Source organism: Scyliorhinus canicula, chromosome 7 (genome assembly GCF_902713615.1).
Source record: "Scyliorhinus canicula chromosome 7, sScyCan1.1, whole genome shotgun sequence".
Classification (NCBI taxonomy): Eukaryota; Metazoa; Chordata; class Chondrichthyes; order Carcharhiniformes; family Scyliorhinidae; genus Scyliorhinus; species Scyliorhinus canicula.
Genome location: NC_052152.1, coordinates 201,823,520 through 201,838,891, shown reverse-complemented (window position 1 = coordinate 201,838,891; position 15,372 = coordinate 201,823,520). Strand labels below are relative to the sequence as shown.

Below are 15,372 nucleotides of genomic sequence, written 5' to 3'. Positions count from 1 at the left end.
TCTGGGGAAGGTGGGACCTGTACAAGCAGGACGGGTTGCATCTGAACCAGAGGGGCACCAATATCCTGGGGGGGAGGTTTTCTAGTACTCTTCGGGAGGGTTTAAACTAATTTGGCAGGGGAATGGGAACCGGATCTGTAGTCCAGCAACTAAGGTAGACGATAGTCAGGACGCCCAAGCACGTAGTGATGCAGTGGGGAAGGTAACAATGACAAAGGAGAGTACTTGCAGGCAAGGAGATGGGTTGAAGTGTGTATACTTTAATGCAAGAAGCATCAGGAATAAGGTGGGTGAACTTAATGCATGGATCGGTACTTGGGACTACGATGTGGTGGCCATCACGGAAACTTGGATAGAAGAGGGGCAGAAATGGTTGTTGGAGGTCCCTGGTTATAGATGTTTCAACAAGATTAGGGAGGATGGTAAAAGAGGTGGGGGGGTGGCATTGTTAATTAGAGATAGTATAACAGCTGCAGAAAGGCAGTTCGAGGGGGATCTGCCTACTGAGGTAATATGGGTTGAAGTTAGAAATAGGAAAGGAGCAGTCACCTTGTTGGGAGTGTTCTATAGGCCCCCCAATAGCAGCAGAGATGTGGAGGAACAGATTGGGAAACAGATTCTGGAAAGGTGCAGAAGTCACAGGGTAGTAGTCATGGGCGACTTCAACTTCCCAAACATTGAGTGGAAACTCTTTAGATCAAATAGTTTGGATGGGGTAGTGTTTGTGCAGTGTGTCCAGGAAGCTTTTCTAACACAGTATGTAGATTGTCCGACCAGAGGGGAGGCCATATTGGATTTAGTACTTGGTAATGAACCAGGGCAGGTGATAGATTTGTTAGTGGGGGAGCATTTTGGAGGTAGTGACCACAATTCTGTGACTTTCACTTTAGTAATGGAGAGGGATAGGTGCGAGCAACAGGGCAAGGTTTATAATTGGGGGAAGGGTAAATACAATGCTGTCAGACAAGAATTGAAGTGCAGAAGTTGGGAACATAGGCTGTCAGGGAAGGACACAAGTGAAATGTGGAACTTGTTCAAGGATCAGGTACTGCGTGTCTTTGATATGTATGTCCCTGTCAGGCAGGGAAGAGATGGTCGAGTGAGGGAACCATGGTTGACAAGAGAGGTTGAATGTCTTGTTAAGAGGAAGAAGGAGACTTATGTAAGGCTGAAGAAACAAGGTTCAGACAGGGCGCTGGAGGGATACAAGATAGCCAGGAGGGAACTGAAGAAAGGGATTAGGAGAGCTAAGAGAGGGCATGAAAAATCTTTGGCGGGTAGGATCAAGGAAAACCCCAAGGCCTTTTACACATACGTGAGAAATATGAGAATGACTAGAGTGAGAGTAGGTCCGATTAAGGACAGTAGCGGGAGATTGTGTATTGAGTCTGAAGAGATAGGAGAGGTCTTGAACAAGTATTTTTCTTCAGTATTTACAAATGAGAGGGGCCATATTGTTGGCGAGGACAGCGTGAAGCAGACTGATAAGCTTGAGGAGATACTTGTCAGGAAGGAAGATGTGTTGCGCGTTTTGAAAAACTTGAGGATAGACAAGTCCCCCGGGCCTGACGGGATATATCCAAGGATTCTATGGGAAGCAAGAAATGAAATTGCAGAGCCGTTGGCAATGATCTTTTCGTCCTCGCTGTCAACAGGTGTGGTACCAGAGGATTGGAGAGTGGCGAATGTCGTGCCCCTGTTCAAAAAAGGGAATAGGGATAACCCTGGGAATTACAGGCCAGTTAGTCTTACTTCGGTGGTAGGCAAAGTAATGGAAAGGGTACTGAGGGATAGGATTTCTGAGCATCTGGAAAGGCATTGCTTGATTAGGGATAGTCAGCACGGATTTGTGAGGGGTAGGTCTTGCCTTACAAGTCTTATTGAATTCTTTGAGGAGGTGACCAAGCATGTGGATGAAGGTAAAGCAGTGGATGTAGTGTACATGGATTTTAGTAAGGCATTTGATAAGGTTCCCCATGGTAGGCTTATGCAGAAAGTAAGGAGGCATGGGATAGTGGGAAATTTGGCCAGTTGGATAACAAACTGGCTAACCGATAGAAGACAGAGAGTTGTGGTGGATGGCAAATATTCAGCCTGGAGCCCAGTTATCAGTGGCGTACCGCAGGGATCAGTTCTGGGTCCTCTGCTGTTTGTGATTTTCATTAACGACTTGGATGAGGGAGTGGAAGGGTGGGTCAGTAAATTTGCAGATGATACGAAGATTGGTGGAGTTGTGGATAGTGAGGAGGGCTGTTGTCGGCTTCAAAGAGACATAGATAGAATGCAGAGCTGGGCTGAGAAGTGGCAGATGGAGTTTAACCCTGACAAGTGTGAGGTTGTCCATTTTGGAAGGACAAATCTGAATGCGGAATACAGGGTTAATGGTAGGGTTCTTGGCAATGTGGAGGAGCAGAGAGATCTTGGGGTCTATGTTCATTGTTCTTTGAAAGTTGCCACTCAAGTGGATAGAGCTGTGAAGAAGGCCTATGGTGTGCTAGCGTTCATTAGCAGAGGGATTGAATTTAAGAGCCGTGAGGTGATGATGCAGCTGTACAAAACCTTGGTCAGGCCACATTTGGAGTACTGTGTGCAGTTCTGGTCACCTCATTTTAGGAAGGATGTGGAAGCTTTGGAAAAGGTGCAGAGGAGATTTACCAGGATGTTGCCTGGAATGGAGAGTAGGTCATACGAGGAAAGATTGAGGGTGCTGGGCCTTTTCTCATTGGAACAGAGAAGGATGAGGGGCGACTTGATAGAGGTTTATAAGATGATCAGGGGAATAGATAGAGTAGATAGTCAGAGACTTTTTCCCCGGGTGGAACACACCATTACAAGGGGACATAAATTTAAGATAAATGGTGGAAGATATAGAGGGGATGTCAGAGGTAGGTTCTTTACCCAGAGAGTAGTGGGGGCATGGAATGCACTGCCTGTGGTAGTAGTTGAGTCGGAAAATTTATGGACCTTCAAACGGCTATTGGATAGGTACTTGGATTAGGGTAGAATAAGGGAGTGTAGGTTAACTTCTTAAGGGCAGCACGGTAGCATTGTGGATAGCACAATTGCTTCACAGCTCCAGGGTCCCAAGTTCGATTTCGACTTGGGTCACTGTCTGTGTGGAGTCTGCACATCCTCCCCGTGGCTGCGTGGGTTTCCTCCGGGTACTCCGGTTTCCTCCCACAGTCCAAAGATGTGCAGGTTGGGTGGATTGGCCATGACAAATTGTCCAAAATTCTATGATTAACCTAGGACAAAAGTTCGGCGCAACATCGTGGGCCGAAGGGCCTGTTCTGTGCTGTATTTCTCTATCTATCTATCCATGTGCCTATCCAATAACCGCGATGTACGAACATTGGAAGAATCATGGATGTAGGTAGGAAGGGACTGGACAAGAGGAGGTAGCATGGAGTCAAGATAGGAAGAAATTAGTTCGGTGGGGCAGGAACAGGCTGACGCGATAGGTCTAATCGGGACAGTCCCATTTGTAGATTTTGGGAGGTGGGCGCGCTGGTATTGGGAGAGGAGGTTGGAAGCTGTGGAGGGAAGATCTCCAGAGGACATGGGGTCAGTGATAATCCTGGAAACCATAACACGGAGTATTTGTTGAGCAAATAATTAATCTACGTCAGTTACCTTTCATAAATAGCCAGTTCAGTAATAATCTCTATTGGACGACTTCCGGTGGCGGCCATGGAATGAGCGGTCGCACATTTGGCAGCTCCCACTTGGTGTTTTTTTTTTTCCCGGTCCTTTTCCCCGGTTGCTGGGAGGATGTTTTGGAGGAAAAAGGTGTAGAGGGGATTGAGGAAGGTTACACTCCACTGGTGAGGTCGGTGGATGGATTTGTGGCCCATGAGTTTAGAAGAGCGGAGCTGCAAGAGCAAGAAACATGGGGAGCACAGTAGCAGAAGTGGATGGCACTGTGGCTTCACAGCGCCAGGGTCCCAGTCTGTGCGGAGTGTGCATGTTCTCCCAGTGTCTGCATGCGTTTCTTCCGGGTGCTCCGGTTCCTCCCACAGTCCAAAGACGTGCAGGTTAGGTGAATTGGCCATGATAAATTGCCCTTAGTGACCAAAAAGGTTAGGAGGGGTTATTGGGTTACGGGGATAGGGGGGAAATGAGGGCTTAAGTGGGTCGGTGCAGACTCGTTAGGCCAAATGGCATCCTTCTGCACTGTATGTTCTATGAAACTCTTTGTGCAAAACCGGGAAAGATGGCAGAGAGCAAAGGATTGACCCTGCCAGCCCAATAGTCGACGGAGCAGTTGATGGACTTTCTGAACGAAAAGTTCAGCAGAGGAGGGAGGCTCAGGAGGACCTGGCGGAGGTGGCAGACCAGCTGAAAGCGAGGATCGACCTTGTGGAGTTGAGGCTGAGACCCAGAGCCAGGCAATCCAGAAGGTGGAGGAGAACGAGGAGCAGCTAAAATTGGGATGTGAGGGAAACCCAGAAGCGGCTCAAGGAGAACCGCTCCCGGAGGCAAAATTTGACAACAGTGGGGATGCCAGAGGGCATCGAGAGAGCGGACGCAAGCTCTTATATAGACAAAATATTAGAGCTGCAACTAATGGGGGAGGGGGGCTTTGACCGCCCCTTGGCGGTCGATCGGGCTCATAGGGTGCTGATGAGGAAGCCGCAAGTGAATGAGCCGCCGAAGGCGATGGTGGCAAGGCTAAATTGGTTCTTGGATAAAGAGATGATCTCGCAGTGGGCCACACGGATGAGGAGATAGACCTGGGAGGGCAATGAGCTCTGGATATACCAGGACCTGGATGCGGAACTGGTTAAGAGGAGACCTGGATTCAACCGTGCCAAGGTTGCCCTCTTTAAGAAAGGGGTGAATATTGTGGTGGGGAATCCCCATGAGTAAAGAAAGTGCTGTTACAACGGGGACACGGGTGGATTGGCCTTACCAAATGTAATGAAGTGTTCTCAGTCCTCTACTGTACTCCCTGTACACACACGATTGTGTGTCAAGATTGAATTCCTATTCGATCTATAAGTTTACGGATGGCGCGACTGTGGTGGGTTGTATCTCAAACAACTACGAATCAGACTACAGAAGGGAGATAGATTATTTGGTTGCATGGTGTACTGAAAACAACCTCTCTCTAAATATCGGCAAGACCAGGGAACTGATCATCTACTTCAGGAAGCGTAGCACGACACTCCCGGCTGCATCAATGGCTCTGAAGTGAAGATGTTTTATAGCCTTAAGTTCCTGGGGTCACCATCAGCAACAGCCTTCCTGGTCCACTCACATTGATGCAACAATCAAGAAAGGCCAACAAAGTCTCTACTTCCCATGGAAGCTAAAGAAATTCAGCCTGTCTGCATCGACTCTCACCAACTTCTACAGATGTGCCATTGAGAGCATCCTATCTGGCTGCATCACAGCTTGGTATAGCAACTGCTCGATCCAAGATTGCAAGAAACTGCAGAGTGTGGTGAACTCAGCCCAACTCATCACACAAGCTTGCCACCATTCCATTGATTCTGTTTACACCTTCTGCTGCCTCAGGAAGGCAGGCAGAATTGTCACAGACCCCTCCCAACCAGGCTTTGCCCTCTTCCAGACCGTTCCATCTGGCAGAAGATAGAGAAGTCTGAAGACCCGCACATGCAGACATAGAAATAGCTTCATCCGCACAATGACTCTACCTGTAAGAATACTATTCACAACCCCCTATGTTGCTCTTGCTCATGTATTTGCTTTGCTTGGCCCTTGTTCTGCACTGTAACAAATCAATATTTGTCGATGTACTATTTGTCAATGTATTCTGTCGATTATTCTTTTTATCTATTAAGTACAGTGTACATTCCCTTGGCCGCAGAAAAATACTTTTCACTGTATTTCGGTACATGTGACAATCAATTAATCAATAGAACTGTTACTTAGCAGCAAATATAGTCGTGGTTAGGAGGGATGGAGTCGGTGTGGGAGCAGGTGGAGACGGCCTCTTGTAAGGGCACAAGTTAGTGGCACTGTTGATGGTGCCTTTGCCGCTCTCACTGACCAGGTACTCCACGAGCCTGGTGGTGGCAGCCCTAAGTGTGTGGGGACAGTGGCTGCAGCATCCGAGGTTGGAGGGTGCCTCAGTCTGGGCGCTGATTTGTGGGAATCATAGATTTGCACGGGAGGGACGAAACGACACAACACACGCATGGTTCCGCGGGTGGCGGCAGGCAGGGATTGAATGGTTTGGGGACAGCTTTCCTAGTCTAGACGAATTGGAAGAGGGGTTTGAGCAGCCCAGTGGGAGTGGGTTCCGGTACTTACGGGTGCGGGATCATGTTAGGAAGCAGGTACCATTGTTTCCTGAACTACTGCATCCGGGGCTGCAGAACAAGGTGGTGTCAAAAACAAGAGTTAGCGAGGGAAAGATGTCGGAGATTTATAAGGAGTTAGTGGATTGGGAGGGAGCCCCAATAGGAGAAGTTAAACAGATGTGGGAGGAGCTGGGGAGGGAAATAGAGTCTGGGTTGTGGGAGAAGGCTTCGAGGAGAGTGAATGCATCCTCTTCATGTGCTAGGCCTCCTTATTCAATTAAAGTAGTACATAGGGCGCACATGACGGTGGCCAGAATGAGCAGGTTCTTCAAGGAGGAGGAGGATAGGGCATGAGCACTGCACGGGGAGGCCCGCGAACCATGCCCGCATGTTTTGGGCGTGAACAAAGCTGAAAGGGTTCAGGCAGGGGTTCGCTGACGTAATGTCCAAGGTGCTGAAGGTGAAGGTTGCCCCGAGTCCAGAAGTGGCGATTTTCGGAGTGTCAGAAGATGAGGGGGCGGAGAGGCTGATGTTTTGGTGTTTGCCTCCCTGGCAGCACGGAGTCAAGATTTTATTGGAGTGGAGGGACTCGGTGGCGCCAAAGCCAGGGCTGTGGATGAGTCACCTCGCTGAATTCCTTAGGCTGGGAAAAAAAATCAAGCTCACCTTGAGGGGTGTCAGTGTGTGTGTGTGTGTGTGTGTGTGTGACGGGGGGGGGGGCGCAGAGATGAAAGCCGTATATCGACTTCTTCAAGGATAGGTAAGAATTCAGCAGGGGTGCTATTTATTTACTATAAGATTTCCTGTTTGTTCTCTTTTTGGTTAAAAAAAAAAATCTTTATTTGTGTCACAAGTAAGGGCAGCACGGTGGCCTAGTGGTTAGCACAACCGCCTCATGGCGCTGAGGTCCCAGGTTCGATCCCGGCTCTGGGTCACTGTCCGTGTGGAGTTTGCACGTTCTCCCCGTGTCTGCGTGGGTTTCGCCCCCACAACCCAAAAATGTGCAGAGTAGGTGGATTGGCCACGCTAAATTGCCCCTTAATTGGAAAAAATAATTGGCTAATCTAAATTTAAAAAAAAAAATAAAAAATTTGTGTCACAAGTAGGCTTACATTAACACTGCAATGAAATTACTGTGAAAATCCTCTAGACACCACACTTTGGCACCTGTTCAGATACAATGAGAGAGAACTCAGAATGTCCAATTCGCCGAACTGCACGACTTTCAGGACTTGTGGGAGGAAACGGGAGCACTGGAGGAAACCCACGCAGACATGGACAGAACGTGCAGACTCCGCACAGACAGTGACCCAAGCCAGGAATCGAACCCAGGTCCGATTAAGTGGCATTTTTGGAAGAATTTTGCCACGGCCACATAAAACTAGCGAGCAGTAGAAAGTTGATGTCAATTAATGCAGGCAGACGCAAAGAACAACTTGCATTTATCTAGCACCTTCAAACATATAAAATGTCCAAGAGCACTTCAAAGGGTTGTTATAAAACAAATTTGACAGGTCAGCACAGAGGCACTAGGGCAGATGATCAAAAGCTTGGTCAAAAGGTAGGCTTAAAGTACCATCTCAAAGAAGGAAAGGTGCAGCAAAGCAGAGTACCTTAGGACAGTCATTTTCAAACTCGGGTCGCAGGGTCATCGGTCACAGCATTCCCGATTGTGGGAAGAAACGCTCAATGGCCTCGACCAGCTTTTAAAAATGCCGTAGGTCACGTGCATGATTGCACCCTCAGCAGTGCACAGGCCCGGAGCACAGCTAGGCGGAATGCCGCCTCCTGATGTCAGCGTGATGACCCAGGAGCAGATTCCTTTTAGATGAAGTCTTCCTGCCTGGAGCAGCGGCAGAGAGCAGTTCACACTGATGTCATGCGCTCTGGGCACAAGAGATATTCCTCCATTTTTAGCTGCCAGCAGTGCTGGTGAGAGCTCCAGGATCTCTGATGAACAACCCATTAAGAAGCTGAAATCAGGAACAAAGCAGTAGAAAGATGATTTCTTGAGGCATGGGTTCATTAATTGTTCCACTGCAACGCAGAATGCAAAGCTCATGTGTGTTACATGCAGGGAAGTACTGGCAAATAAAAATTTAAAACCCTCAAAACTTCAAAGACATTTGAAGGCTAAGCATGGTGAGTTCTAGGACAATTCTCGTGAGTTTTTTCAACAGAGGCAATGAGAACTTAAATCATAATCATCTGTAGTCCTTAGCAGAAATGTAGCATTAAATGACAAGGCAAGTGAGATTGTGACGACCAAGCAGGCTCAGCGCAAATGGTGCGTTGTGAAGGTTGGTCTGTTGGCAAAAAGTTTGAAAAACACTAGCTTAGGGAGGGAATGCCAGAGTGTAGGGCCTGGGCAGCTGAAGGCATGACTGCGAATGATGTAACAATGGAAAACCTCAGTTTCTCTCTCAGCTGGTATCTCCATACTGAAGTGACACCCGGTATTACAGTGGTTAGCACGGTTGCTTCACATCTCCAGGGTCTCAGGTTCGATACCCGGCTTGGGTCACTGTCTTTGCAGAGTGTGCATGTTCTCCCCGTGTGTGTGTGGGTTTACTTCAGGTGCTACGGTTTCCTCCCACAAGTTCCGAAAGATGTGATGTTTGGTACATTGGACATTCTGACTTCTCCCTCAGTGTAGGACCCAAACAGGCGCCGGAGTGTGGCGACGAGGGACTTTTCACAGTAACTTCATTGCAGTGTTAATGTAAACTTACCTATGACAATGATAAAAGATTATTATTATCGGTGATGGAGGGATTGGATGTTTGCAGAAGAATGGCAGTCAAGCGGGCTGCTTTGTCCTGGGCGGTGTTGAGCTTCTCAAGTGCTCTTGGAGCTGCACTCATCCAGGTAAGGGGAGAGTATTCCATTACATTCCTGACTTGAGCCTTGTAGATGGTCAGGCTTTGTGGAGTCAGGTGAATTACTCACCACAGGATTCCTAGCCTTTGACCTACTCTTGTAGTCACAGTATTTATATGGCTAGCCCAGTTCAGTTTCTGATCAATGGCAAGCACAAGGATGTTAACAGTGGGGGGATTCAAAAATGGTAATGCCATTGAATGCCATGGGGTGAGGGTTAGATCTTCTCTTGTTGGAGATTGTCATTGCCTGGCACACGAGTGGTGCGAACGTTACTTTCTAATCGTAAGCCCAAGCCTGCTAATGTCCAGGTCTTGCTCCATTTGGACATGGACAATCAGTTGATTGTTACATGAATACGAACATACACACAAATGTTGGAAAGGAGAAGTAGGCCATTCAACCCTTTGATCCTGCTCTGCCATTTAATAAGATCATGACTGATCTTTTGTGTTTTGAATTCTGCATTTCCATCTATCCCCAATAAATACCTGTTAGGCAAAGGAATCAAAGGTTTCAAAGGTTATCTACCTCTGCCTTAAAAATAATAATCTTTATTGTCATAAGCAGTACATTAACACTGCAAGAAGTTGCTGCGAAAAGCCCCTACTCGCCACATTCCCGCACCTGTTCGGGTACACAGAGGGAGAATTCAGAATGTCCAAATTACCCAACAGTCCATCTTTCGGGACTTGTGGGAGGAAACCAGAGCACCCGGAGGAAACCCACGCAGACACAGGGAGAACGCGCAGACTCCGCACTGACGGGAGACCTGGCACCGTGAAGCAACATTGCTCACCACTATGCTTCCTGTTCAATAACCCTGTCTTCACCTCCTCCTGAGACAGTGTTTCATAGTCACACAACCATCAGGAAATAATTGCTCCTCATCTCTGTCCTAAATGGGAAATTTTAAAACAATATCCCCACAGTTCTGGTGTCAATCACAAGAGGAAATATCCATTCCATGTCTACCTTGTAGAGACCATTCAGGATCTTGTATCCTTCAATTAAATCACTCTGCACTCTTACTCCAGCAGATACAAGCCCAGCCTATCCAACCTTTCCTCATAAGGTAACCTGCTCATTCCAGGTATCAATCTAGTAAACCTCCTCTGAATCACCTCCAAATAAGGACATCAAAACTGCACAGTATTTGAGATGTGGTGTCACCAATGCCCTCCATGACTGATGCATAACATCCTAATTTTATGTCCACTTCCTCTCATAACAAAGGGTGGCATTCCATTTGCCTGTATCTGCAGACTAACTTCTGGTAGCTCATGCACTTGAACACCTAAATACCTATTGTACCTCGGAATTCTGCAGTCGTTCTTAGTATGGAAAAAGCCAGAATAGATATCAGAAAAAGGGTGGCCTTCAGCATTTAAACTATTTTAACATAGATCAGGTATAGTTGCTGCCTATAGATCTCATGAGTTATGCAGATACATGTAGATTACAAAAATACATCAACTTGAACCAAACTTTATTTTAAAAAAAATCATAAATGTAGATCAAACATATTCTCCCAGAGTTTCCGTGGGTTTCACAGCCACAACCCCAAGATGTGCAAGGTAGGTGGATTGAACATGCTAAACTGCCCCTGAATTGGAAAAAATGAATTGGGTACTCTATTAAAAATAAATAAATAAAATGTAGATCAAGTACCTTCTTTTCAACTGGTGCATTTGCCACATTGCACTACCAATTTAATTAAAATACCACCACATAAAGTCATTATTTCGCTGATGCACAGCTACTCAAAACAGCCAGTATGGATCCCCTGTGAAGTCGAGCACAAGAAGAAATTCAAGACCAAAGAGGAGGAAATGACGAGCGTCTTACAGGCGGTGGTGCTCCCATGAATCTGTTGCGCTTGTTCTTCTCGTTGAAACTTGCAAGTGCATGATAAAATAGGACTGAACCAGCACGGCTTTGTCGAAGGTTGGTCATGTCTGACAAATCTGTTAGTGTTCTTTGAGGAGGTAACAAGGAATTTAGACAAAGGAGAACCAGTGGAAGTGATTTATTTAGATTTCCAGAAGGCCTTTCGATAAAGTGCCGCATAAGAGGCTGTTAAATAAGTTTGTGAGCCTATGGTAAGAGCAAGATCCCGGCATGGATAGAGAGTTGGCAGACTGGCGGAAGGCAGAGAGCGGGGATAAAGGAGTCTTTTTCAGGGTGGCCGCCAGTTACTAGTGGTGTGCCTCAGGGGTCAGTGCTGGGACCACAACTATTCACAATATACATTAATGATCTGGAGGAAGGAACGGAGGGCACTATTGCTAAGTTTGCAGATGATACAAAGAGATGCAGAGGAATAGGTAGTATTGAGGAAGCGGGGTGGGGGCTGCAGGAGGGCTTGGAGAGCCTAGGAGAGCGGGCAAAGAAATGGCAGATGGAATACAACGTGGAAAAGTGGGAGGTTATGCACTTTGGAAGGAGGAATGGAGTATAGACTATTTTCTAAATGGGGAAATACTTAGGAAAGCTCAAAGGGACTTGGGAGTCCTTGTTCACGATTCTCTTATGGTTAATGTGCAGATTCAGTCAGCAGCTAGGAAAGCAAATACAATGTTAGCATTCATGTCAAGAGTGCAAGAATACAAGAGCAGTGATGTACTTCTGAGGCTGTATAAGGCTCTGATCAAACCCCATTTGGAGTATTGTGAACAGTTTTGGGCCCCGTATCGAAGGAAGGATGTGCTAGTCTTGGAAAGGGTCCAGAGGAGGTTCACAAGAATGATCCCTGGAATGAAGAGCTTGTCGTATGAGGAATGGTTGAATACTCTGGATTTGTACTCGTGGCGTTTAGAAGGATGAGGGCAATCTTATGGAAACTTACAGGATACTGCGAAGCCTGGATAGAGTGGATGTGGAGAGGATGTTTCCACATGTAGGAAAAACTAGAAGCAGAGGACAGAATCTCGGACTAAAGTAGGGGATGATCCTTCAAAATAGAGATGAGGAGGATTTTCTGCAACCAGAGGGTGGTGAATCTGTGGAACTTTGTCGCAGAAGGCTGTGGAGGCCAAATCACTAAGTATCTTTAAGGCAGATATAGATCGGTTCTTAATTAATAAGGGGATCAGGGGTTATAGGGAGAAGACAGGTGAATGTGAATGATAAAAATGTCAGCCGTGATTGAATGGGGGAGCAGACTCGATGGCATGAGTGGCCTAATTCTATGTTTTATAGTCTTATGCTGGCCTTGGAAAGGGTCCAGAGGAGGTTCACAAGAATTATCCTTGGAATGAAGAGCTTGTCATATGAGGAACGGTTGAGGACTCTGGGTCTGTACTCGTTGGAGTTTAGAAGGATGAGTGGGGGATCTTAATGAAACTTACAGAATACTGCCTGGATAGAGTGGGTGTGGAGAGAATGCTTCCACTTGTAGGAGAAGTATGAGGTCATTCACTTTGCCAGCAGAATATTTTTTAAATATAGTGAAAAAAACTACTGGAAATGTCAGTAGTAGATTGTTTCAGGACATCCAAGTTGACATGCAAAGGTACAGCAAATAATTGGATGGGCAAAGGGTTTGGAGAATAAGAGTCGTTAATGTACAGAGGTATCGCGAGGTTACAGCTGAATTACTGGGTACAGTTATAGCCGTAATATTCAAGGGAGGATATACTTGCATCGAAGGCAATGCAGTGAAGGTTCATTAAATTGATTACTAGGATGAGAGAGCTGTTCCAGTGGAGAGAAATTGACTTCTATTCTTTGAAGTGATTTCATTGAAACCTTTCAGAATGAGAGCAAGCAACAGGGTAGGTACTGCTGAGAGGCTGTTTCACTGGCAGGGAAGCCTAAAACTTTGGCTGGGGGGCTTGCCATCTCAGAATAAGGGGGTAGCCATTTAAGACTGGGATGAGGTTAAATGTATTCACCTGCAGCATAATGAGCCTGTGAAATCTGCTACAGTAGGGAACTGTGTATGCTCAATCATTGAATACCGTATATTCAAGGGTGAGATTGATATATTTTTTGAGTCTAAGGGAATCAAACATGTATTTGATCAGGAAAGGGTCATGGTCAGTGATCTGATTAAAAGGTACAGCAGGTTCAAAAGGACATATTGCCTACTCTTGCTCCTATTCCTTATGTCTTAAACTCTTTTGCTCTTCATCAATAGTGCAAACAACCAGAAAGGGAAGACAGGGCCTCAGTTTAAGATTACATCTAAAAATCAGCACCTCTGATAGCACCGAGTTGGTTCTGCTTTGGGGCCATCAGTCTGGATTGTGAGATGTCTCAGGGCTGGGGTTTGAGCTCACTGTCTTCTTTTGACAGAAACAAGAATGTTGTTGATTGCCGAAGCAGAAAAATACACCAGGTCCAAAATATTTCCATAAATTAATCTCTTGTCCAGATCGGTAACTCTCAATATTTAAGTCAATAATGCACAACATGCCTGGTTATCGATTTTAACTTTTAACCAAATTGAACAACTGCACTGCTTAGCAGTAGCTAGGGAAGAGGAAACAACAACAAAACAAAATTGCTCAGGTCCCACTCCTGGTTGTTAAGTGACGACTTCTGTGAGAAAATATACAATTGGGTACGGTTGCATGCGGGTTACTTTACATGACTAACAATCCAGAGGAATGAGTTTAAATCCCACAAGAAGTTAGGGAATTCAGTTAATGACATAAATCAGGAATTTAAAAAGCTCTCAACAATAGCGATGACCAAATTACTAGCTTTTCTTAAAAACACAACTTTAAAGATCCTTTGGGGAAGGATACCTGTCACCCTTAGCCGGTCTGACCTACATGTACCTCCAGACCCACGGGCCTAGCACTGCCCCAAGACTGGAGTGATACAAGCAAGTCCACTGCCACCTTCTCGAGGACAAATGGAGATGGACAGTAAATAAATACCGGGCTTGTGACATCCAAATCCCGTCGATAAATTAAAAGATACCGTGCAACATTTCCCACTTACATCCTCCCACAGTCGAACACCAAGGAAGCAAACATTAGGTCCAGTCATGCCCCTACAACCGAACAGCCTGTCAAATACTCAAACTACTTTTATAGAGACAGCAGGGGCTCTCTACTGCTTGGGAAATGATTAAACACACAACACAGGCCAATTATTATTATTGCCACTGGCCTGAGAAAGGTCTGAATAAACAACCCGAGACAAAACTCAAGTGAAGTCTTGATATGACACTGCACATTTAGACACCGACTCAGTGCAGACGTCCCCGGCGCGGTGACTCAGATGACAGCTTCACACAGAGAAGGGGAATCATTCACTTGCGCGCCAACATCTTTCCCGAAAAACAACGATCGCACCAGGCTTTGTTTTTTTCTGTTTGGCTGTCGCTTACCTTCCGTCTCCTCGGATCAGGCAGGAGTGGGCGAGCAGCAGCGGGGATCCTGAGGGGCTGGGCCGCTGTTTTGTGTGTGTGTGAGTGAGTGGACGGGCGGGATTGGAGTGAGGAACAGGCCGGAGCCTGAGGCCTAGGCCCCGAGTTTGCCTCCTCCTCCCCCTCACGCAGGCACACACACACAGTCGGAAGCTTTGAAAAGACCGGGCGACGAGTTAACGCAGGTGGGGAGGCGGGAAGGAAGCGACAGATGACAGCGGCCGCCCCGGCTTTTCAAAAAAAATAAAAGAGGAGTTAGTGGTCGGAGGCTCCTTCCTTTCCTGCCCCCTTCGCTCTCTGCGTGCGTGCGTGCGGTTGGACCCGACGTCAGCTGTTTACATTCAATCGTCCAGCTGACGTGTAGCGTGCGCGCGCCGTACGAGGCCACGCACGGACCGACGCGCGCGCGCAGGCGCAGGCCGGACTCGCTCGCCTCCCGCCCCAGCCCGCCGCCGCTGTGTGCGAAGAAAGCGCGTGACGTCGGCGGCTGACGTCAGCCGAAATGACGTATCTGCCCCCTCTGTACCCCGGCCTCGAGCCGATTTTTAAATTCCCGCCCAACCGCTGCGCTTGAAGGGACCGGCGCAAGTGTCCTCCCCCGGGCTTCGTTTATTAACCCAAGTCTATTTTCCTGTCAGCGATTGCGATAATGAGGGGAAGTAATTCCCTTTTTTTTATTTTTGCGCACTAGCATTAGACAGGAAATCAGAGATGAGTCTGATTTGCACACAGATGGGGAGAGTCAAATTAGTCACAGTGCCATCGAGGAGGAATGTCTGGAGAGTATACAGGATGGGTTTTCTAGACCAATACCGACTAGAAAACGGGACATCTCGGACT

At 47.0% G+C, this 15,372-nt stretch overlaps 1 protein-coding gene across 3 annotated transcripts in view; it reads right to left on the bottom strand.

Annotated features, from left to right (window-relative positions):
• oser1 (oxidative stress responsive serine-rich 1) overlaps nucleotides 1–14,953 on the bottom strand; it is a 73,963-nt gene extending 59,010 nt beyond the window's left edge. For 2 of the 3 annotated variants that reach the window (XM_038803720.1, XM_038803719.1), the window contains exon 1: nucleotides 14,494–14,953. The gene's annotated coding sequence lies outside the window, so the exon portion shown is untranslated. The remainder of the gene's footprint in view (nucleotides 1–14,493) is intronic. The other variant, XM_038803718.1, reaches the window with a different exon arrangement.
• Nucleotides 14,954–15,372: the final 419 nt, after the last annotated feature.